General features: G+C 42.5%; 1 protein-coding gene and 1 pseudogene across 1 annotated transcript in view; both read left to right on the forward strand.

The window, feature by feature from the left end:
* LOC102101955 (cell surface hyaluronidase CEMIP2-like) overlaps window positions 1-24,734 on the forward strand; it is a 52,355-nt pseudogene that overhangs the window by 14,274 nt on the left and 13,347 nt on the right.
* The window catches only part of CEMIP (cell migration inducing hyaluronidase 1), a 102,483-nt gene that overhangs the window by 7,639 nt on the left and 70,110 nt on the right, over window positions 1-24,734 (forward strand). The gene's annotated exons all lie outside the window — the stretch shown is intronic.

Genomic DNA, 24,734 nt, shown 5'->3' on the forward strand with positions numbered 1-24,734 from the left:
TACTGATCCTCCCTCTGAAGGAAAACTCTTTACTGGGACAAACATCATGTCCTCTTAATCTTCTTCTTAATGGGCCATTTTCAGCTTGCAAGGATATTTGTTTGTTTTTTCATGTAGAAGCTTCATAAATTCATAGAGAACACCCTAAAGTTGCAGAACACCCCAACCTAAAGTTGCAGAAAACAGACCAGAAGTTTAACTTTTCAGAAATTTTCCAAAGCTTCTTAACTTTAAAAAAACCCCAATCTCTGGATTTCCTTCAGCTGCATTGAACAGAGCACGGATTTTGTGTTAATGTTCACATATAATTTACAATAGGTTCAGCATGTGGCTCCATAAATGACCATGTCTGACATTACTAGATGGTTTATTTTCCATGAAGAGTGTCATTAAAAGGTTGTGTGGAGTTTTAAAGTCAATAGGAGAGTTGTGGCTCAAGTCCAGGGCAGTGCTATGAAAATGTATCCCTTCCTGTTTGGTAACTGCTTAGCATCATTTTGATTTTGATTTTTCAGGGCTGTCAGCACGTTCTGGATTGCGAATCCAAACAACAACTTAACAGAGAATGCAGCAGCTGGTGCTCAGGTAAAACCATTTAATGGCAGAACTATGCTTTGCCTCTTATTTATTGATGTCAAGAGCATTAGGTTTTTAGTAAGACCAAAAATTCAGATATATATTTCTGCAACCTTTGTCTCTGTTAAGAACAAATATTTGCCTACACTTCTCCAATGACTTCTCTCACAATTGTGCCTGGAAATGGTGTGTCATATCTCTTAGAAAATATTGATTTTTATTAGTAGCTGATAGTTAAATGCTCAATAAAATTTTATATTTCTATATATGAATACATGCTCTCTCCTTATTATTATCTCTTATGTTTACCCAAAACATGTTTGTGTTTCATATACCTGTACACTCCTGGCTGTTTTCTAATAAACCACCTGAGTTTCACCCACAATAAATGCATTTTAAAACCCTTTTGTGTGCCCTGGGCACCTACTGTGGATTCCAAAGGATAAACTGGGAGGTGTAGGAGTTATGGGCTGCTGTTTGTGCCCCAGGACCCACATGTAGGGCAGGCTCAGGTGAGAAATCTGGCCAGCACAGTGTGAAAGCCAAATGTGACCTGTATCCTTGATCACAGTGCCCCAATTCTCAGACCTCCCTTTGTCTTTTAGGATTTGGTTCCTCTTCCAGCGGGTCCCCAGCGGACAGTCTGAGGGAAGATATCCTGAGGGACAGGCTGAACACACCCCTTGGGAGTGTTTTACAACAGAACCCACTCCAATTTCAAGGCATGTGGATGGTTTTTATGTTCCTGTCAATATATTAGTACAGCATTGACTGTGTGTGCTGCTCTGTGATGGCTGTGGGTGTTTCACATTTTCATAAAGGTCTTTTCAAGTATCAAGACACAATGAACTTTTGGGGGTCCCATTTGTTCTAAATATTAAAGAGGGAGCTGAGGAGAGTGGAGGTCCCATTCCAGGAGCTTCAGTTGGGTGGCTGTGTTAGAGGGAATGTGCCCAGGCTATCAGGACCCCTACTTCTAAGTGAGATTTAAGGACAGACAGGCAGGACCCTCAGCACTGCTGTTGACCACATTGATGCCAAGATGTAAAGGATGTAAAGGATGAGGAAAAGTAATTTGAGCCAATGACTGCTCATCACCTCTGGAAAATGAGACCAAAAAGTCAAGGGTAGTTCCAAGAAAAACACTTTCCCCCAAATATATTGTTGACATGAAAACATAACCTGTAAGATATAAAAAGCATTTTTAATTTATTTCTCAATGTTTTAGGTTGGTTTTGTTCTCTGTGCTTTGTATATTTTACATCTTGGTCCATGGCAGCTGCTGCTCTAGCCCAAAGCCTGTAAGTTGGCTGCAGCAGCTCGTGTTCTCTTCTGGCTGTCGGGGGACTCGTCACCCGTTATTTAAAGCTTTAATTCTTAACAACGCTCTTTTTCCAAAAAGTTATCAAGAGCTTGGCAGGGCCCCTTATTGCTTTTAGTGAGGGAGAGAGAGTGGGAGTTCAGAGGCTTGCTTTGGGTCAGAAGAGAGCCCAAGATGCTGATGCATAACATATGGCAGGGCAGGCTCTGTCCTGGCTCCAGAGTGCTGCATCCTGTGCTAATGTCATGCTGAGCAGTGCCAGGAGACACCGAAAGGGAGGAGAGCCCTGGCTGCTGGTGCTCCTGTGCCTGTGCACCGGCTGCCCACATTCATTGATAAAATCTGGGATCTTTGGTCCCTGTTGAGCGATCTGTTAAAGTAATTGGAGTAATTGGAGGCATTTCCGGGCTGCTTTGTTTGGAAAAGGAGAAAAGGCAGAGAGAGCCAGTGCTGAAGATCTCAGGGAGTATCTCACTGTCAGCAATGCCAGGTAAGCACATGCTGCATGGCTCCGGGTTTTGGATGGCTGTGCTGCATCTTGGCCTCTGCATTGCATTTAGCAGATCATTAATGCCTCATTATGGCTGGAGCATCTGAAAAAAACACAAGATTTCTCTGATGTGCAGAGGCAACTATTCCATAGCTATGCACCGGATTGTTTGTGTTATTGCTGGCCAAAAAAGGATACCCATGCACTTGGAGTTGTGAGGACTAAGCCGTGAAGCATGTGGAAGGGGATCCAGATCCCATTAGTGCATTAGTGGGTTTGTAAACTCAAACATTTATTACTAATTGCTTAGAAGAACTTACATCTGAAAGGTGATGTAAGAGGCTGCTGAGACTAGTGTGGGATTATTGAGGAAAATAAATAGCCTCTAAGGTTTTTGTCAGCTGCTTTGAAATGTGTGAGCTTCCTTTCACAGGGTGGAAGCAGGTACATCAAGGCCATTTTCTCCCTCACTGCAGCCCTGTGGGTCTGTGTGAGGAAGCTGAGAGAAATCAGCTGCTGCTCCTGATCAAGCCATGGCTTTTTCTCTCCTCCATCATATCCTGTCAATATGGTGTTCCCACAAGGCTGAAAGGATGACTGTGTGTCACTTCCCTGCCAGGGTCACCCCCTTGGCCACCAAGGAGACACGTGCCTTTGTACCCCAGCTGGGAGAAGTGGGAGGTGAGGGTAGACTCAGAAAAAGCAAAAAGGTGATTTTTTTTTTCCCCAAACACAGCACAAATCTACCATTAACAGCCAATGTGGCAAGAAATAGCCTGCGAGTATGAGATACACCCAGTTCCCATGGAGAATTTTTTTGCTTTTGGCAGCTTCTCTTTCAGCAGACACAGAAGCATATGGGGGTTTGGTCTGTGCATGCAAGGAGAGCAGCTCCAATTACTCTGTTATCTTTGCTGAATGAGATTCTTGAAAGTGTCTCATTGATTTTCTAGCATCAACTGAGAGATTCTCAATTGGCCCTGTAAGGACGTCTACAAAAGGATCTGAGTGACTTGGGAAAAATGTTTTCTATGCCTCTAAATCACCCTGAATTAAGGAGTAGCTGTGGGCCCATTGGTGAGAGAAATCACCTGCTCTCTTCACCTGGGCCAGAATTTCATCCTTATGAATGTTTCTTGTTTTCTGCTTTACACCAAAGCTCAAAGGTGAAATCAGACTAATAGCCTGACTCTGATTCAGGGCATATCACCTCTTTAGACTCACCAAGCCCATAAGTGGAAGCCAAAAATAAAATCTGCTGGGCATTACTACCTCTGTCTGAAGCTGACTCCGGTGTCTTTTGTGCTGCATTAACTAAGATTTTTTTCTTCAGGTTCAAGAGGCTGATCCTGAAAAGCCATGAGTTCCTGCCATGATTGATGGTCTTATTGCTCTTAAAAATAATGACCATGGGGCCTGGGCCAGGAGTAGTGACATTATTTTCTGCAGCTCAGGGTAGGTTACTGTTATATCATTCCCCCCACAACAGGCATGAATAGATCTGCAGCCCAAATTCACTGCAGACATTCCTCATCATTTACACCATTGTATTTCCTCTGTTCCAGGTTTTTAGACAATGGAATTGGACTCACTCTGGCAAGGTAATTTCTTCAAATGGGTCTCCTTCCCATTTTTTTCCCCAGTGTAACATGCTGAAGAATGGAAGCTGAGACACTCCCCTGCTAATTAGTGTAAGACAGGAGAAAATCTCACATTTCCCCTCTGGACCACATCAAGTCTTCCCTGGGCAGCCATAAATACAAGGGGCAATTTATGCTTTCATTCTCTCTGCCTCAGCACGCCTGGGGAATGCATCATAAGTGCTGAATATTTCCTGCTGAACGGGAGGTCCTGATGCTCAAAGCTACCTTGTCACTAACTTGCCGGTTTCTGAACATACCTTAGAGCAGGCTGTTATAGCAGTGCATGCACCTTTTTCCAAATTAAGGGCACAAATTCTATTGTGTCTGTGGTGAAATGAAAAGTGTTAATTAATTGCTGAGCTGTGCTCCATATTTACGTGGTGTTTCTTTGCTTGCAGTGATGGGACTTTCCCGACAGATGACGGCTCCAGCCTGGAGGTTACACGCTCCATTTTTTTTTGGAGAAAGCAGCAACTTTAGCTCCCAGGGAGGCCAAAAGAGCTACTGGGGAAAAGGGGCAAATGGAGAACACAGAACACTGCCCAGAAACAAGTGAGTTATTCTTCTGCCATTTCTTCTTGGCATTAGCTTAAGGTAGAAGAAAAGCCCCAGGAATTAATGTGGCTACCAATGAGTAATTTATACCAGGTGCTTAAATTATTGTTCAGGCCAGAAATAATAAGCATCCAAATAAACTTTCTCTTCAGGCCAACAGCTTGAGAGCATTCTTGACTGAATGTGCTTGATTTAGTTTTCTCCTTAGTTTATTAGTCAGTGGAGAACGGGTTAGAGACTCTGACTTAGGCCAAATGGCTTTTGTGTGGTGCTTCAGTGGGGCAGCATCAAGGTGAGGATGCAGCTCCCACACACCATGACACCCTCCCTCCTGTGGCATAGCTGGGCAAACACAACCAGTTTGAAAAAGGGAAACCAGTTTTCATGGTAGCATCTTTTTTATTTTTTGATAACTATGTGTTATTTTCTGTTTTCAGCAGCACAGCTTCCTCTCTAGCAACCACAGTGCCTACACACATCCTCACTGTAAATTGTGCTGCCCTAAGCCTAAATTCTATTTCAAGATATGTTTTTGGTGAGGCTTAACAAATATTAAACCTTCTGTGAGGTATAAAAAATCAAGTAATAAGCAGTAGTAATTAGACATGTGATGCACACAGCTCTGGCTATACATGACTCGACCATAAGTGACAACAGGAATGGGATCTCTGTAGGACAGCAAGGATAATCAGTGCTATCCTCAGTTATTATTGGTGTGGCTATTTAAATTGAAACTGCAAAAAAACTCCTTTGCAGCTCAGGTAAGCTCTAATCATGTTTTTAAGAAATGTACTCTTGGGGAGCAGTATGGCAAAGCATATCTGCTTTCTGTCCTTTTGGTACTTGCTTCCAAGGAGACACTTGGCTCCAGGAAGTCTGACTGCTACCATTATTTTTAGTCATGCTGATGTTTTCCTGAGAAACCCATCTGCCCTGAGCAGGGACCCTGATGGCAGTGCTGCTCCATGCAGTCCTTTGGGTCCTTCTTGTGGTGGTGATTTCCTGGGTGGCTGGAGACAGGGGCTCTGAACTGCTTCAACCAGGCTTACAAGTTTTAGGCCAGATTATGAGGATTGTTTTTGGCTTTTGAGCCTCATTCTGCAGAGGATGTTCAGCAGAATTTCATCTTTCACATATGCTGAGTTTTCAGATCCCATTTTTGGGAAAGAAAAGGTGGTCTGGCTACTTGTTGATACCTTTCTATGCTGTCAGAAGACATGGAGTTTTCCCAAGCTTTTTACACAGGACTGTGTTTGTGTTTAAATCTCCTATGACATTCCCTATCTGTGGATTCCAGATTTATGATGGGTCTGCCAGGATGGCAAGATGTACTTTCAGGAAGTTCACCCTGACTGGTGACAGATACTCAAGTGCCATCAGGTTCTTCAGGAAAAGCCCTTGGCAGATCAGCCCCTAGAGCAATATGTCACAGATCCTGATGGAGAAAAGTGTAAGTGAGAGAAGCAGAAATGTTTGCTGCTAGATGTGGAAGGTTTTGAAGTTTTTAACAGCAGTGAGAAGATGCATCCTAGAGCAGAATTTCCAAGCAGAGGTGTGTGCTACATTGGTGCATGCCATCAATTAATTTTTAAATCCTTTTCTTCTTAATAAGGAAGGTTATAAGCAAGTAAAATGTGATGATATCTTATGCCAGGGCAGGCATACATAAAGAAATCTGCATTGGAGAAAGGTTTCACCTTGTATTTACAACACCCAGAACACAGCTCTAAGGTGGTGCTGCATTGCCAGCTGCTGAGGACCTGGTCAGGACCTGGCCTCAGAGGCTGAGAGGGTCACACACGAGGTATCAGGAGCCAGTAAGCTGCAAAGCAATTCTGCAGAAATAGCAAATGCACTGAGAAGCAAAGCCATGACCCAGTTTCTGAGATCAGCTGTGAAATTCCTGTTGAGCACAACAGGGACTTCCCTTGAACTGTAACAACAGAATGGGGCTCTGTATCTCTGCCTTGGCAGAAGCTGTAGAATGCTGAGCAATTCCAGTCTTGTCCTGGATTCCTGCAGAGATCATGGCTCTGGACACTTGGCTTGGGAAATGATGGATTCCACCTGGCTCTCTCCCAGGAATTGTGACCTCTCCTTAGGTTTTTTCAAACAAGGTCTATAGTTGTTAGGATGTCCATGAACTGTAGTAACTTTGGCTTGAGGTTTGGCTTTATTTTGAGGAAAATTTCCATTGCTGTGAGATTGACCAATATCACTCCCTCTGGCAAGCACAGAGTTTATCTGTCCCCTCTCTGGTACACTTTAGACCAACAACCAGGGGGTATTTCATGAAAGGAGGATGTTGATTGCAGTCACTTGACTGCTATTCTAAGTAAAAAACATGGTCTCTGTGCATTTTGCTGAGGAGATCTTAATTGCCTTAGATGCTTTATGGACCTTTGGAACAAGAATAAGGGGTAATTTGCTGTGCCTTCTTCATGTGTTCCCTTGAGGAAATGGTTATAAGATGGTCATGGGGAACATTACCAAGAAAATCAATATGGAACTGGGGAAGGGAGCTTAGAGAAAAAACATTTGATCAGTGGAGTGGAAAAGACTGGAAAATTTCCTCCAGTAATGGCTGTAGGACCGTCTACCAGAATGTCTTCAGACAGGTGATATCTATGCACATTGGCAAAGGGTTGATTAAACCTTGAATGGCTGAAAATGCAACTCTTTAATACAGCCACAACATCTGAGGCCAATGAGCCTGCTAAATATGCAGAATTATCTATTTGAGAGGCAGTTCGGTACTGCAAAACCTTTAGGATCTAAGATTTTCAAAGAAAAAGTGGTCAGAAGATTTCCTAAATAGTTCTGCAGAGCAAATTAAACCAGTGTAGTGTAAAGATATTACAAAAAAACCCCAAAAACCCTAACCCAAACAAACCCTAATGACATGATCTCAATAATTATTTATTATTTGTATATTTCCAAGAAAATATCAACTTCTGAAGCTGGTACTTTGCCAGTTTAGAAACCATGTATGTTTGTAAGCACCTGCATCCCAGCAACTTTCACTTTGATTCTATTTTATCTGGATTGAACCCAGATGTGCTACATCTGATTTTATACTTGTAGGACCACAGATAGTTTATTTTTTGTTGTTGCTCATTGCTATATGGGGTAATATATCTTTGCCTAGTTAAGATAGAGCCTGTCAACCATTTAAATTAATTTTCCATCTCCAGGCTTCATTTTATTAGTTTTTAAAGGATGGCTAAGTACTAACTCCCTAAAGTACAATCATTTTACTGTTGTTCTTTAAGAAGAAATTACTGCAAGTTACACAGTGATGACAAAACTATTAGTCATGCTGAAGGATAATTGTATAATTAATCAGACTAATCAGCAGATTGCTTAGACAACAAAATAATAAAGCCAGTCAGGTCTTGTTTAATTCCAGCATAAAACTAACGGTGAAGCAGAACAGAAGACCTAAACATTACACTCCACACAAAGGATTCTAGTTGTCTTTTCCACTGACAAAACTGAATCTCACATATTATCTATGCATTTACCCATTGCAATATTGCTGGGCTTGTTTGTTTGTTTTGAGAAGGGTGCTTTTTAAAGAGTTATTTCAAAGCAGTGGAAGCAGTAGTTGGCTGTACCCAGCTGAGGGAGGACTGATGGCTGTGGTCTCCTGTATCTCAGTCAGCAGGACTTGGAGAGCTCAGAGCAATGCCCCAGCCCAGAACCAAGTCCAGACCCTGGTGCATCACTTCCTAAGCAGACCTGACATATCTCTTTTTAGTCATAAAACAGCCACCCATTCCCCCCTCTGTCCCTCTGAGGCACAGAGTGAGGGGAGGAGCAGGAGCAAGGCCACCTGCAACAGGTGCAGGAGGATCCCAAACTGTCCCAGCTCACATCCACTGCTAAAAGTCCCTCTGGGCATTTTGTCCCTGCAGCCAGGAGTTTAGGGAGGATTCCATCCCATCCCACTCCTACCTGTGCCAGCTCCAGCACATCTCAGGAATTGCTTCTGCCAAAGAAATCCCAGAGTCTGTGTGGGGTGGGTTTGTGGTTCCCAGAAGAGCTCACAGGGGCCAGAACTGACCACTGGCTATGGACTAGCAGCTCCCCTGGGCTTGCAGTCCAGCCTAGCTCAGAGATGGGCCCTTCCTAACATTGACCTTGCTATGTTTAGCCTGTGTTGTTCTAGTGCTGGGTTTCTGTGTCAAAGCACACATTTGCAAACAACTCATGATGGGAAAAAGAAAAGCAGACAGTGAGTTGAAGTCTGTTATTTCCTGAAATAGCAGAAAAAAAGCCAGTCACAACCCCAAAGAGACTCCTGACCAGAGGGAACATGGCAGGGTGAGGGTTTGCATCACTCCAGCAGAGGAAAAGCCATGGGGACAGAGATCTTGGTGGTAAAAGAGAGGAAGATTCCCACTGGATGAAAATGGTTTTATTAGAACAATAACAGCGATACAGTGAGATGTCTTTTGTTGGCAGCTTGTGCTTGTAACTTGAATGTTACAAGAAGTTACTAATTATTGCAATGATTTCATCACCTTATTATTTTTTTAATATGGAAAGTGCAGTTGTCAGGGTTCCCTGCAGGTGTGTTAGGTGTGCTGCCTTTGGACAGGTTGAGTTAGCACATTCTTAAGAGATTACAAACAGAATTCTGTCAGGCTTCAGACAGGTAACTCAAGTAACCTTTATGTCTCACTCAGAGGCAGTCCACACCTAGTGACAATTAGGTGTCTGAATAATAGTGTGGTATCCAGACATGACCTGTCTCTGCACCTTCTTCTAGCTCACTCCTGGCTCCATGTGAACAAACCTGAGGAGCAGAGTCTTTGTTCCTGTGTGTTCACTTAGAAAATGACATACACTGCCACAGCTGTAATTGCAAACTCAGTTGCACTCCTATCCCACAGTGTACCAAAGTAAGGTCACCTTGAGGCTTATACAAGAAGTGACACTGCTCATTAACATTTCCACTTTAATTCTGACTTTCAGAATTTTTAGAGAATGTTAGAGATAAGAATAAAATTAGCACCAAAACTGTCTGCTGCTGGATGGAAACACTGACAGTGTTGATCTAATGTAAGATGAACTGGCTGTACCTCCGTTTGGTTTGAAGTGCAGCTGACTTTGTTCTCCTCCCCAGTGAAGTGCCTGTTTTCATATGCAACTCCAGAAGTGCCATCACAAAGTATTTGTAATGGAGGTTTGAGCACTGTGCACAGTGTTTACATTTTTTAATATCTCATCTTTTATAAATTAAAACTCCAGTTAAAAAACCTCAACTCTTTTGGAATCCTTCTCAGCCAAGGCCACGTAGCCCTTTGGGGAAAAACTTCCCGTGGTGCAGCAAAAAAAGATTAAAAAAACTCAGAAAAGCACCTTAAATATCCAAGTATTTGAGCCTCCTCTAAAGGAGACTGCTTCAAGTATCTGTTTATGAAATTCATAATGGTTCTAGGCTTTAATTTCATTTTAAAGGAATAAAGACTTTTATTCTGCAAGTAGTTGTTGCTGCAGGGTTTGGGTTTTTTGAGGCGATGGACTTCCCATCCAACTCAGAGTCACAATAACCCTCCTATTCTCCTAAGCAGTCTGTTTATTATTGTTAAAATAAAGTCTTTAAAGCCCTAAATAAACTTTCAGCCTAATCCTGCTGACCTTAATTCTTATTCATGTGCACAGTCCAATTAAAATTAGTTGGGCTAAATGGAACAAATTACAGTTCTTTGGGTCACCACGATCCTGTTGTTATTTATGCTGTCTGCTTTTATAGATGCTGCTGCCAGATTCATTCAGCTTGCTTGACCTGGAGTAATTATTTTCTTGATTACTTCGGAACTTAATCTTCACACCCTGTAATAATTTCATCTGCAGACATTAAAATATTCCATGCTAATTTTTGCTGAACATCTGCAGTTTCCTTGTTTTGATGTATTTTCATATCAGGGCAGATATTTTTACTTAGCTACTGAGAAAATCTTGAGAGCAGAGCTATGCACAATGAGGATAATGCTTCTTCCTGTTATTTCTCTTTACCCCCCAAAAAATAGATCGTGGGATATATTAGAATGTGCATGAGAGCAAATTCTGAAAATTTAAAACTTTTATAAGTTTTATGGGGATTTAGGAAGAACGATTAGAAAAAAATGGCACTGACAGAACCACTTAAAATGGACATTGAAAAGATATGAGAAAATTCCCCAGATAGCTAAGTTTTTGTTTTTTTTTTCTTTATTAACAGCTGTGATATTCCTCAGTAAATTTCATAATCATCCAGTACTTTCCTACACTTTCAGTCATCCTCTTCTTTTGCCACCTTTGAGTTTATTGCTGTGTGATTTCAAGCAACACGTGGTGGTGTGGGTGCACTTCAAAGAACCAAAAGTCTCATTTTTGTGGAAATATCTCCTGGGATTAAGAAATGAGAAGGAGAACCAACATGGCTGGCCTTTTTTCTAAATAGAAGAGGCAAAACAAAGCTCTGCTCCCACAATAGAGCTTCCTGGTTCCGTCTGTATCACTGTCAAAACACTGCAAAGCAAATCCTTACTTCGAGCTAAGCAGTTATTTTCTCCTCTAGGTTGGACCGAAAGTGTTTTTTGGCAGACTGGGCCAGTGGTTTGGAAACAATGACAGTGGAAATGTCCATCCTTCATGCTGTGGATGGCTGGGTGACAGGGACAGACCTTCAGGGACAGAGCAGACAACTCCCTGCTGCCCCATCCCGGCTCCCTCACTGTTCCCTGCTGGAATGGGGCGATCTGTCCTGGGAAACTCGCACAGGTAACGGGGCAGCCCAGCCTGCTCCAGATATTCTGCTGAGGGGGGAGGCAGGGAAGCTGCTCAGCACTACTCACACAAAGGGTGAACAAGAAATTTGGTATCGTTTTGCTACAAGTTGAAATCCGGTTGGGAGAAAGTTCGGTGTTTTCTTATTCCAGGCATTTGTCCACTCTATCATGGGGCTCTAGTGGATTGTTCTGGTGAATCAAATTTCAGTAATGGAAGACATTACTTCTCTGGTACATCCCACTTATGTTCAGGATGGTGAAATGAGTGGTTGAGATGCAAACTCACAGCTATTTCTTATTCCAATATAGAAATCACAGGATGAGAGATGGCCTTAAACCTTGCCAGCAGTGAATGTCACAGTCAAACACAGAGCATGCATGTCTCCTTAAGCTGAAATAATTTGGATGCATTTGCTTTAGTTGCACAGCAGAGAGCAGGAGTTGCTATTTAAGTATCTAAACGCTGGAATTAAAAACTCTGGTGTGTTTTGGCTGGGCAGAAACAGGATTGGGCTCCTATGAAATAGTCCCTTTGAAACAGGGCTTTGTCCTTGGCAAAAGGACACTTAGTTTGGCTCTGTGTCTCTAGAGAAATAATTGTCCCTGCTCTGGCAACCTAACAGTTAAATTCAGACTTGCAAACAAGTAGGCATTTATATTTTTGTTTCTATTAATATCCTCCTGGTTATGGCACTCTACATGGTGAGACAGTTTTTCCACCATAGAAAATTTCCTTGGCTAGGTTTAGGCAAGCATAAACATTTACTTCTCTGGGATCCATTACTTACCAACATTTTTCAACTAATAAGCATCCAGCAGGATGAGTAAAGGTCATATTAAATGCTTCACTTTATGGGTTTTGGGGAGGGAAATATATGTATGTGCAGGGTAGAAGAAATTGGTCTCGTGCTGCAGGGTTTGATTAATTTGAAGAGGATTAGAAATATCCTCTGTTAGAATATTTCAGCCTCACTCTGGTTCTCAGCACCCTGACTAACTGATGACTTGTTTGTCTGCTAAATTCTGGGTGTCATACTTCAGATCAAAAGCCCAAAAGAGCGAATCCGGTTATGGAGAAAGATGGTTTGCTTTGATCTTAACAACCTTATTACAAAATCTGTTTTTCTGTTCCTTTTCATGTAGCTCTGGTAGACAAGAACTTGTATTCTCCTCTAGTGCAAGCAGGTGAAAATATCCTTTCAGCTGAAGGAAATAGTGACTCCTGTGTTAGTGCTGAATGGAGCCCAAGATAGTCAGTCTAGGGATGGGCTACTTGGCGTGGAAAACTGAGATCCAAGTCCTTCAGCTAACATTGCAGGCAAATCCTTTCTGAGCTAAGTGCCTAGAGTACAGTTAATTCCTTTCTGCTTGGTTTCTTTCATTCCCATTTCATGCTCCTCTTCTCCTGGATGTAATTTACCCAAGAAAAGAAATGCCTGGGGAAAAACAATTCCTCTGGCAGTGTTTCTAGATCCAAAAATCCTGGGGATGGGCTTTCCTGAGGGTGTTTTAATCTGGCAGCCCAGGCTGATGTTCCCACCCTCTGTGGTTGGTTCATGACCCTTCCTCCTCAGTGCCTCCAAGGAGCATCAAATCTCCTTCTCCCTGTGGTGTCCAAGGGCTTCCTTCAGCAGGGAGCACTAAATAATGCCTCATGGTTCTGGTACTGTCATGTTGGGGCAAAAAGCCTTAAAAATCATGAAATTCACTAAGCAAGAACTATCAGGTCCTTTAGTCCTGCCCTTTTGATTCTGGAGTCTGCAGGGTTGTTGTTGTCCAAACAAGACCAACCCCTTTGCTCTTTAATGCCAGCTGAAACTCTCATGTTGTAATGTAAATAAAGCAAGGCTTCGAGGAGGAACACTAAATAGAGGGAAACTCACAGGGAAATCACAGGAGCACCACATCTTCTGGCAGTCTCTGAGTCACACAGACTGCATCATTGGGGCACCAAGAGCCTTGGTGTCCCATCAACCATCAGCTGTTGCAAAGGCCAATAAAGAAAGAAAAATGTAGGGAGAGGCTCCATGCAGGTGTGTGGGATTTCCAGTGGCACTGAACAGGAGACTCCTTGACACCTGAAGTACTTGTTACAATGTACATGAGATTCCTAAACTTTTTCCAATTTTTATATAAATTATAAGACAGGTGCCTTGGTTCCCACTGGGCAGTTGAAGCTGTGCATTTTCTGTTTGCCTGCAGACTTCACAGCAACTCATCAGGGGAGGCTGTGAAACTTCTCTTTTTTGGTATTAGTCTTTATTAAAATAAGCAGAATTTTTGGCAGTATGTGCTGTTTTCTTTTATAAGCTTAAAAATGTGTTAGACAGTCATGAGAGAGTGCCACACAGCCAAATTAGTGTCAGTTTTGAATTAAAAAAAAGCGATGCCTTGCATCTCTAAAATACTCTAGGAAATGCTGTTGATTTTACACCAGTTCACTTAGTCACTCCTTCACCACCATTGTTGGCTGGAACAGAAATTATTCCACTTTTGTTAACTCTGTTCTTGCAATGAATGTTTGCATTTCTGCTCCTTCATCTCTGGGTTTCACATCCTCGGCCGGTTCTGTGGACTCGGTGCCTCTGTGGCTGGCTTTGGCACCGATGCTCTTAAATGTAGAGCAAGCCAGAGATGCAGCAGGCAGCAAGCAGTGGCTTTCTAGCCACAGGAAAACTGGACAGTCCCAGGATATCTGTGGTGCTTGAGGATTATCAGCGCCTCACAGACTGGGAAGAAGGAACAGCCTGTGAGATGCTTTTCAGTTCATGATGTCTGTATTTGGATAAAGAGGCTCAGTTTGGATCTCTGATGTACACCAGTTGAAAATCAAAGCAATTTTCCTGATGACAGTGACATCCTAGCATGTCTTAGAGAAAGAAAGCTACATTTTTTTCTTTCAGCAAGAATTTTAAAGCCTCTGCTTGGAAATTTCATCAAGAAAATGTTTTTCCCTAAGATATTAACATTTTTTGAACAGTCAGTCAACCAGAAAGGGAGGTATGTTTTGATCTTTTGATTTTTAAGGTTTTTTGCCCCAACATGACAGCTGACAGCATGACAAGACAAAAGAAAGAGTAACGAAACAAGAAAGCAAGAAAACCTTTTCCCAGAAATCAAGATTGTAATTTCCAATGCTTGGCATGTTGCTTATCTTCATACTCACTCTCCAGTTGAATAGCAGATCCCCCTGAATTGTAAAGAACTTATCTTCTCAGTTTCACAATCTACTTGGGAAAATTGCCATGTAAGCATGGGGGAATCTGACACATCTCTTCAGCATGAAGTGTCAAGCAGCTAAAATGACAACTATGTCCATTAAACCACCCAAGCAATTAGAAGGCTCACATTTTATGATGTTTTAACCAGCTCTTCTTCTCCTACCACATGAATCTGTCACCACTTCTCTTATTTTAAAGTCTCTTTGTGACCCATTTTCTTTTTAAGATTTTGATAGAAGTTACCAAAAATTATGGAGGTGGCTCTAAGTAAGACTGGTATTTCATTCTAGAAAGTGGATGAGTTTTTCATTCCTGTTAACTTGGTGATGTTCCACATGGGAAAAACAGTCTCTCCATACAGGATTGGGACTTCTTGATCAGGGCTGCAAGCTCCTTCAGTAAGAAACATGTTTAAAGACCTGTCAGATATGCTATTGTGTTTCTGAAAACCACATTCTTGCTGTCTTGCAGTTCTGGAGAGCATTCACTCAGTGGCCACTGTTTGTCATTGCAGGAGACCAAATGACTGCAAATCATTTACAAGTAATTTTACAAATATTTCTATAATGCATATATGGCATTTTTCCTTGTTCTAGTTATCACCATTTCATTCTCCAAACAGCTTTGATCATTATCCTTAATGTCAGACCTGTGACTTGGTCCCTACACACCTGGAGGAAAATGCTGCCAACAAATCTCTGACCCCTCTCCTCATCATCTTACTGAAATATTCTGTAAACTATTCCAGCGCTTCTTTTAGCTCATTAGTAATAACAAGCAGCTTAAACCATGCATATATCTGTCATTCTCACTCTCTTTTTTTTTATTAATCTTTACACAAATAGCTTAAAGCACATAGGAATCTTTTGTTCTTGGTAACTGTAATCTATGAATCTTTGGGACTCATTGAATGCATCTCCTTCCTTTCTTGGCTTTTCATTGGTGCATTTCATTTTGTAGTAAGTGCAATATAAGTGTTCATTCCAACTGGCTTTTATTAGAAAATGCTGTTTGGATTGAGAACAATTAGTACACTGATGGGATTTCAGGTCTGGATGTACCTGATGGATTCTCTGCTCTGACCCTGGCACCACCCCATCCTGATGGGGCCAAGTGAGATTGAAATGAGGGTTATTGTGTTGTGTGTTATTAGCTTTCCAATCACAGTTTGAATGTGAGCACAAAATAGGTTTCATAGACAAAAACCACTTTTTTGTCAGACTGTACAAATAATTTAGTCTTTCTTGATCCATCAAGAATTAGCAAATAGGTTACTGTCCAGAGGTTTGGAGTGAATTACTTGATCAATAGTTTCAGCCATCAGGAAAAGTTTATGTTAATGTCATTCTGGGATCCACTTTAATCTTCCAGTATCTGCAGATAGCACTCAGAATAGCTTCTCATCACTGAAGTGTAATGGTGTGAAAGGAGGAGTGGACTGAATATCTAAGAAACTTTCACAACCACTTTTGGACTGTTCCTTTGGCATGAGACTCAAATGTTTAATTTAAGCATTCAGCATAAGGCTGCTGGATCCAGAGGTTAGAGGAGGGATAGGCAAATGTGGTCCATCTATTGGAGATGCTTAGGAGCTCAAAATCAACACCAGGAGGAGGCACAACTGCAAGATCCTTCTCAGCATGAAACTGGAACTAGGGGCTGAACTCACTAGAATCCCTAACTAAAATAAGCCCACATACAAACCAATGAGAGATAGTCTGGTTTTGCAGAGCTTTCAGTTTGTGTAGACAAGAGGAGGATAAGCAGATGTGGAGATGTGAGTGCCCTGCATTAACAGGCAGATATACTGATAGAGGGAGTCTCAACCTCTCTGCCAGACTTGGCTGCACTTGTATCTTTGCAAAATTAAAATCTGATAAGAAACTACTGCTTCTATTTAGATCTACCTCAAAGACACAAATTGAGTTTAAAAATAATTTTGATGGATGGATGCTCATGTAAAAGCTCAGACATTTTTGAGCTACCATGGATTTCTGTGTTGGATGTTTTAAGTTCTTGATGCAGAGCGTTATTCTACACTGCAGGGGAATGAAGGCAGCAGGATTATAGATGTCCTCATCTGTCCTTTGTGCATCTGAAACCCTTCAGGGAACATGACAAGCTGCCTGAAACAGCCCTGCGTGCAGAGCCAGATTTGTATGATTAGCTTTGCATCCTCCTTTTGCACTGGAACTTCACATGGTGGAAAGCAGGGGAGCATCCTGCCTTCAGCCTTAAAACTAATGTTTGCCACACAAATTTGCCTTTGTTTGAGTGATGGTGGGGCAGAAAAAGCACACAGCTGGAGTGTGGTTTTGAAATTGGTCTGGAGAGTTGAGCTACAGGTCAGAGGCATCTCCTGCACGAAGAGCTTTGCTGAAGCCTTGGATTTAGTCTACAAGGTCATATAGTCAGGACATCAAGTTTTAGCCCCCAGAATTTCAGCCTAGTCTGCTACTTGAGAGCAAAGATGTGGATTCTATTAGATAACTGGACCTAGTCCAAATCCCATTGAAATAACTTCAGTTTTCTGTATTTTCAATGGAATAAGCCTGTTTTTAAAGCGCAGTTATTTGAATTCATAAAAAAAGAGTTACTTTGTGATGCTTCCTTGATTATCCCTTTCCCCAAAGATTTTGAATAGTGAACATTTTTATGGCACTGTACATCTCATATCTCACTTCATGGTGTCCCCATGGATGGCTGCAGATGCTATTTCTGATTTACCTTTTTATTTGAACTGGAAACGTTTCAGTGACTTTCCAAATGTTCTGAACTCTTCATTGGCAAAAACCATTTACAGGCAACGATGATCAAATGCACATGTTACGGCTGTGCCTGACTGGTTTAATGGATATGTTTGTCATTTTCCTTTCACCCTCAGCTTTATACCCAGGCCAGATTCCCCAAGAACCTGACCTTGTCCATTGGCAGAGCAGCATTCCCTTCCCATCCCGTGCGGCTGCGAGGCGTGACAGGAGCCGCGTTCCAGCAGTGCCAGCCTGTTGTCATGCTTGAGCAGGATTATACCCTCCAGTGGAATGGCAGAGCACCTGAAGATGTCATCCTGGACCCCAGCAACTTCAACAGGTACTGCCCTATGCTGATAGAAAATCTTCTGTTTTCCAAAGGTCTGGAGCTTTGTCATTTTCCCAAAATATTCATCAGTGACCTTTCGAAGGTCTTGGCAATTTCTGAGAGTGTGGAAGCAAGGTTTTAAAGGTTAACATTAACTGATGCAAAGAGATGCTTCTGCTTTCACTCTATTCCAGCTTTTTTGATGTGCAGAGAGGTTTCTCTTTCCAGAAAGTTTTGAAATAGAATCCAAATAAGTCCTGGCCTGCTGTCCCTGAAATCCCTCCAGAAGAGCTCTGGCTCTGGTTCATTTATTTGTACTAGTCACTGCACACATAATTTATCTCCCATATATATAAAGTGCAGAAATACATCAGAATGTGCACCAAACTTTGCATCTTCTGTAATCCAAACAGCACTGGAATTATTGTGTCTTTCTAACTAAAGCTTTAAAATGTTAGGTCTCAGCACAGCAAAATTGCAGGCTGTGCTGCATTTATTCCCACGTTTTCTTAGCATTGTATAAAGACAGGGTATATCCATTATAGATGCTGCTTTTCCCCTTGCAATCATCTTCATTTTGCTTGATTTCATTTATGGCTTTTAGTGCTATTCTTACTTCAGTAAGGTTACTTGTGCTTTGCACTGGTTCCATTGTTAGGAGAGAGTCCTGCAACCCAGCCAGCTCATCAGGGATGGGCATTGCACAGAGGAGATGCTGCAAGGCATGAGCACCACAAGAAAGCCTGGGCATCACCTTGGCTTCTGCAGTTTGTCTGAGTCCTCAGTTATTGTTAAAATCACACTGTGGTAAAAAAACAGAGGTTTGCAAGTGAAACCTGACCCGATTACACACAGCAGAGGCTCAGGTTTCCAAAGCAGGATTGAGATAGTTGGCATGAAAGAAGGCAAAGGCACTGGGGACGTGAAGCAGCACGTTCTGCTGGCAAATCTGGAGGGCACCCAAGTCCCTCCAGTATCATCCACCAAACCCCACACCCACCCACTGCTCCTCCAGCAGAGTGTCCCTGCTGTGGGTTTGGGTAGGATAGTTTTGGCCAAAGCTTGAGCTCTATTTAGTTCCCCTGAACTCTGAAGCTGAAAAAATCTAAAGATCTTGTCCTTGGACCCCATTATGAAGGGCCATGGGAATGCAGCTGAGAAGGGAAGTGTTTCCTCTTCATACTTGCCCATTCCAGGGGGTGACACACACCTGGGCCTCCTGCTTTAAAGATGTGGTTGCTGTAGGGCCATGACTGAGTAGGTGCATGATGAGGGTTTGGACACTCCTGTCACAGGGGAATTACCAGATTTAAACCACTGTTTTATATATCTGTATTAACATATCTTTGTACACTTAAAGGGAGAGGAAAACCTACTAGCTGCTCATGGACCATCTGAGTTTTGCAATTATTGTCTGTCTTAAACGGTGAGATCTCTCCTTAAAATTGCAGAGCTAAATCTTCTACCAAGCCACTGATGGCCAGCTCACACTTGCCAAAGCTTTGGCCCACAATCTTCAAGCATGAATCTAAATTTGAAGGCAGCACCAGGGCTTTGGTAAAGTTCAGCTTTAACTTTAGCTCTTGTTCAAGCATCTATTTAACTACATTTTACTATTGAAAACCACAATGTGGTTGTGGTTCCTTTTGTCTTGTACGAAACCAGTTATTTGAACTGGGCAAAGGTTTGTAGAGTTTTCTGATCCAGAAACAGTTGGCAAGGTATCTGTTTTGAAGAATCATGAGCAAGAAAGAAATCTACTGTAACAAGGGGAAATCACAATTTTACTTCATTTCTTTTAGATCATCTTGCTAAGAAATAATTGGGAGTGAATTATGTGGCTGCTCTGTCTAAACCTCAAGTATGCTGGATGCTCACTAGTGTGAGACTTAAGGCTGATGCAAGAGTGAAATCTCCAGACTGCATGGAAAAACGTGGAGAAATAAGATTCCCATGGAAGGGTGAAGGAATTCAGGAGTTTTAGGTTTTAGGAGTTTTAGGTTGTAGGAGTTTGAAGGAAAGTAAGTGCCTGCCTAAGCAATTTCACGTATGACCTCTCCTAAGCATTGTATTCCAATGATTTCTGGAATGAAAGAAATCTCAGATTGTGGAGCCCAGAGTAATCAGAGATAGAAAAACAGACTTTTACCTGTCTCGCATGGCTTTATGTTTTATCTGTTCTTCTAAAATTCAAAATACTACATAACCTCCAAAAAATGATCTTTTAGAATAGTAATATCCGTGCCAAGCACGAGGTGCAAACCAAATTACGTTTGGATGAACTTTAATAGCCATCTTCTAGGGTTAATGCTTTCAGAAATCAGCTGAGTGAAGAGTTGAAGTGTTTTCAGTGCTGTCACAGTAAGCTGATGGATGGCTATATCCGGGATGCTGCCTTTGCAGGCTGCCCTCAGCTTCCAGTGATCTGCACTGGGCTGGCTAAAGGAAGGTCAGAGGGGAAATAAAGAATGTGACAGGGAGATGTGTACCAGGATTTGGATAGCATTAATGTTGAATACTCGCATGGTTAATGCTTTCCCTGCCTCTGAGGCACTGTAGAAAGACCCAGCAGACCTTGTGCCAGTCCAGACATCTGTTGGAAGGCTGGAACACCCAGATTCCTGGGGTGGGCAGGAGCTGGTTGGGATGAATTCATATGACTCAGCTGAAACTGGCAGTGCTGGGAGCTGTGAGTCCTGTCCCGTGAGCTCAGAGGCACCGCTCGGGTGGGTTTGCCCAGCTCAGGAGGACACCAGTCACAGCACAGCCACCCAGCATATCTTTATCTTTCTGCTGTGCTCCTTCTTTCTGTCTTGCTGCAGCACTTGTGCCTTCCTCCCCCTGATTCAAACCAAGTTTAGAGTAATCCCTCAGTTTCTTTACTTCCATCAAACTAGGTGGCTGCACCAGACAGAATTCCCATGTCTCCACATGCTGCCATGTGCTGCAGAGGTTGCTCCACGCCTGCCAGCCTCGCTCCCAGGGAGAGATGGACTGGTTTGCATCTGTCAGGGGAACCTGTGTTTCTCACTGACTGATGGGAAAACATAAAGCCGTGGTGGAGACCTGCAGGTTGTGTTTCCAGGCTGCTGGGGAACATTGCAGGCTCAGCAGAAATGCCTGATTAAGCTGTAGATAAGAAGTGTCTGTTTAATGCCTGGGAGTTTCCCTGTGAGGATGAGCAGGAGGATGGGTACTGATGCTTCTGGAAAGGGGTAGTGCAGGGCAAGTAACTCTGAATGTGCTGGCAAGTGAACGGGAGAGCACAGGCTGGAATTTTAATGCCTAGGAATAAAGTGTGCTCCAGAATCAGTCCAGACCTGCTGAGGGTTTCTTTCAGGGCAGCAGAAGTGTGCAAAACCTTTATATACCCTCAGATCTCTTCTCCATGGGTCATGTCTCTTTGTTGGAGTGGTTTCCATGACCTTCAGCCTCTCCAAGCTGTTTGTATTTTCCCTTTCCTTTTGTTTGCTTGGTTGATTTAGCTTCAAGTTTTTTGTTTTTTTGGGGGGGCAATGTTTGCTGAGGGGTCTTTGGGGTTTTTTTTTTTTTGGGGGGGGGTGGGTGTGTTGGTATTTTTTTTGTGCTTCACAGAAATTTGAGAATTTTCTGTAAGACTTAGTTAAGGGCTTTCCTCAAAATTACTGTCCTGAAGTACAATGGTCCATAGAGAACATCAGGCTTGTTACAAGATGAAGGAGAGGCTGCTAATCCAGAAGAGGATGGAAAACATTATTTGGTTGCTAGTAAATGCCTTCTTTTGGGTGCTGGAGAACAGTACAAAGATTGGCACTTCATACAGTAATCAAAGGCAGAAATTTAATCCTTCAATTTAATGACCCAGGCTTCGTGCCTGTGCAAATTTTCTAAGCAAAGGCAAATACTATTATCAAAGGCACAGGGCTGTTCAGTAAGTCAGCCAGGCTTCCTTGTGCTATCAGCACATCTACAGATAAGAATTATATCTCCTCAAAGCACATATCTGAAGTATAGTGTAATAAGTCATGTTGTTGAGGCAGCCTGAAAGCAGTGGCAGTTAGATTAAGCATTCCTTGCTTTTAATGAGAACAGGGAAATACCTTTGGACATGGTCTGCTAAGGCTCAGAGGGAAGGGTTTTCCCTCGTTAGGGCTCTCTGCTGTGGTTTGACAGGGAGAGTTCAGGGAAATGTGCCTGAAGGTGTACACTGAGGTGTACAGTGTTCTTTGGCACCTTGGTGAGGCAGTTGGATCCTTATGAAAGTCTTATGAAAAAAATCAGGGAGGGGAGAGCCGAATTTATTGTCAACAGCAAACAAAAGGGTAGATGCCCATGTGAGTGCTCAGGCATGTGTTCAGCCTTTCTCCTGCTGTGCTGTTTGTGCAGGGATGGGCACAGGTTCACTGCCCAACTTCTCTGTTTCATGGGCAGAAGACCTGTGCAGGGGCTTGTTATCATCTTCACCAGCGAACAATCTTAATTATCTGAAAATTCAAGAGCCCAAAATGAGCTTGTGCCTAAACTTTTTTTAAAAATCTGGACTCTTTTGACCTTGGGTGACATAAAACCTCCAGGAGGCTGCATCCCATGCAAAGGTGGAGATTTCAGTGCAGGGAAACTTACACAGCCCAAGTCTGCACTCAGACTCTGGGGGACTCATTATATTTGTATTTGCCAAGGTTGTGTAGGTAGATTTTTTTCCTATGGCTTATTATTCAATGCCAGTCTGATTCATACTTTCAGCTACTTGTCATTTTTGCGATTAAATTCCTTAGCAGTGATAAGGTCTGGAGGAAAACAAAGATAACAAGACAAGGCTAGAATGTGCTTGTTGCAGTCTTGCCCAGTTTAGAGATATTTCCTAAATTGTTTCTTCTTCAGATTAGTTCCAAATGAGCTTTTCCTCTTGCTTCCCAGATTGATAAATGCTCAGGAAGGCATAATTAGTATTTCAAAGTATATCTCACAGTTTAAGGCTGTGAATGCCTTCTTGTTGTACGTGCATGAGTTCTGACCCCTCCATCCCCTGGGTCTGGATGCAATACAAGGAACACCACCACAACTTCCAATAATAATAAAGTAAAGTGCTACCTGGGTTTCATAGCCTGTCCCTCCTGATAACATCTGTGATTCAGAGTTAATCATCCACACAACACAGAAGTCAGCAGATATATTTGAATTCCCTTCTATTTAAATCCCTTAAACTACCCACAGATCAACCCATGGATGAAAGCCACAAGATTTATATGCTTTTTTTTTTTTTTTTTATAATTGGAAAGAGGCTAAAACACTTGCCAGAACACCAGGTTGAAGATTGCACCACATTGTACAGCTGGCTGAAGCCAGTGCTGACATTGCTGTGTCAGAGGGATCCCAAAGCCCTGAAGTTTTCCCTCCTTGCCTGTGGTCTCTGTCCTCTGCAGCTGGGATTAACAAGGTGACTCTGAGGAGGCACATCCTTCCTGAGATGATCACACTGCAGCAGGAATTAGAGCGATCTGAGCATCAGATGGTCCCAGATGGCTGTGGCAAAGCAGGCTGCTTGGCACTTTGCAGCCTGCCATAAGAAACCCGAGGGGATTTCCCTGCTTTTACCCTTCTCCTGGCCCAGGGAGTGGGGCTTGGGGGTCCTTGAGGGAGCATCTCCTGATCTGATATGCATTCAAGGCACAGCAGCAGGAAAACACAAAAGACAATAGTCTGTGATAGAGAATTTGGAAAGACGTTAAAAAGACATGAACTGAACTGGCATGTGATTCCTCCTTGAAACATAGGGTGGGAAAAGAGATGATAAAATGATGTACTGTGTTCAAATGCAGGAAGTTCTTATTTTTGCTTGAATATATTTGTCTGCAAGCCAAATGCTGTCTGAGTCAGACCTTGGTTTCATGAGGATCAGCAGATCTGTACCTCAGGGCAGGATCCCTCCTGTAATTTGTTGAGCTTCACAAAACCAAAAATAATTCTTTTTGCCTAAGGAGATATGGACAAAAAAATTTTAATTTATATTAAGATATGGCCTATGCTTTTGAATTTTTAATGGCATTTCCTAAATAGCAATATTTAGGAAAGGCATTTAAATCCCAATACACCTGATTCTAGTTAGCTAAACACACACCTGACTTGTGACAATCCCTGAAAAAGCATTTTTTCAGGCCAGAAGAGTCTGCCCTCAGTAACAAGGCCCTAAGAAAATTGGCAGGATGTTCACCCAATATCCATGTTTGTCTTTGTTGGGGGCTGGGTGTGTTTGCTGGACTTGAGCCAGTGGCAGAAAACTTAAAAAAAAGCCAAAATCTAAGAAAAGAGGAGTGAGCAACAGCTGCAGGGATCTGGTGGGGAATGGGGGTTCAAGGAAAACAGCTTGAAGTGGGAGAAAGTGGCAGAGACAGATCCTCTTCAGCCCTTTCTCTGCTCTTCTCCACAGCAGTGAGATGTGTGGGCATTTCTCATTCCTCTTTCCTCACCAGTGCTGCTGACTGAAGATGAGGTGGCCTGTCCTGGAGCAGATTTTGTGCCAGAGGAGATTCAGCCAAGTGCTGGGCAAGTTGTTGGGAGGCTGGGAGAAGTTTTTTGAGAGAAAAAGCAGCTGTATCCTGACTGAGAGCAATGATTCCCGTGATTTATTCTTGGGATGGGTTGGAGGATAAATAGGGGCTATGAGTTTTTTATGGTCCTTTGAAGTTTAAACTTCAGTCTGTAAGAGATAAACTTACCAAAGCAGCATGTGGGGATTTCTGCTTGGTTCCCATATTATGGACAGGAAAGTTTTAAATTCCCAGTTCTCTCAATGCCTTTGAAAGTTCAGCTCACGTAGATGTTGACCAAAATGTCAGAGGGGTTGTTTTTAAATAGGAATAATAACAGTTGGGGGAGACTGACTCACTAGATGGAACTCTCTTGTTTTTTCAAGCCCAAGGAAAAAAATATGTAATTTTCAGTTGTACTCTATGGCATTCCCTCGTTAGTTTACCCCAGATTTTCATCAGTGAGGTCAGGATTTGGACTGTGCCATTCCATGTTCAGCAGCTATGTGACACACCGTGTCAATAAACATGGTAGGGCTGTTTTCTAGAAAAATATTCATCAGCT

This window comes from Pseudopodoces humilis, chromosome 16, assembly GCF_049639895.1.
Source record: "Pseudopodoces humilis isolate 2021_Gansu_Grassland_sample_001 chromosome 16, ASM4963989v1, whole genome shotgun sequence".
Taxonomy (NCBI): Eukaryota; Metazoa; Chordata; class Aves; order Passeriformes; family Paridae; genus Pseudopodoces; species Pseudopodoces humilis.